Here is a 534-nt window from a genome sequence, read left to right as displayed (position 1 = left end):
ACTTTGGAAAGGTCAGCCGGTAACCTGACGTAGGTGGAAAATGTAGGGTAGGGTGAAAAACTCAAAACTCTTCCAAATTCAAAATCGTCCGACATCATTGTTTTAACTTTTATTTATGAATTGTTTTTGTAAAGGACGTTTGACTTAGTATATTTGACTTAGTCTTTGCATGTTCGCTTTGTAAACACTAGGTACTTCCGCCTACATCACGCGTGACCTTTCAACGTGATTATGTAATGCGTGGCACATCGCGGTGCTAGTGTAAGACGAGCATTACCATATTTATAAAGACTTTACCTTAATGTGGATGAATGTTGTATTTTGCTTTTATAGAAGTCAAAGTAAAGAAAAGATGTACATCATTATAAATGTATTAATTCTTTTGGAAAAATTTCACATTCATAAGTGTAAATTCAGCACTAAAAAAACTAATTTTGTCATTTTTCTCCATGAAGTTGTACTTTATATTAATCTGATTTCTGGCTCCAACAACAAAAAGGCAGTTAAAACTGTCAACATATGGTCCTCTTTCTC

The sequence above is a fragment of the Rutilus rutilus genome (assembly GCF_951802725.1).
Source record: "Rutilus rutilus genome assembly, chromosome: 9".
In the NCBI taxonomy this organism is placed as follows: domain Eukaryota; kingdom Metazoa; phylum Chordata; class Actinopteri; order Cypriniformes; family Leuciscidae; genus Rutilus; species Rutilus rutilus.
This window is presented reverse-complemented; position numbering follows the sequence as displayed.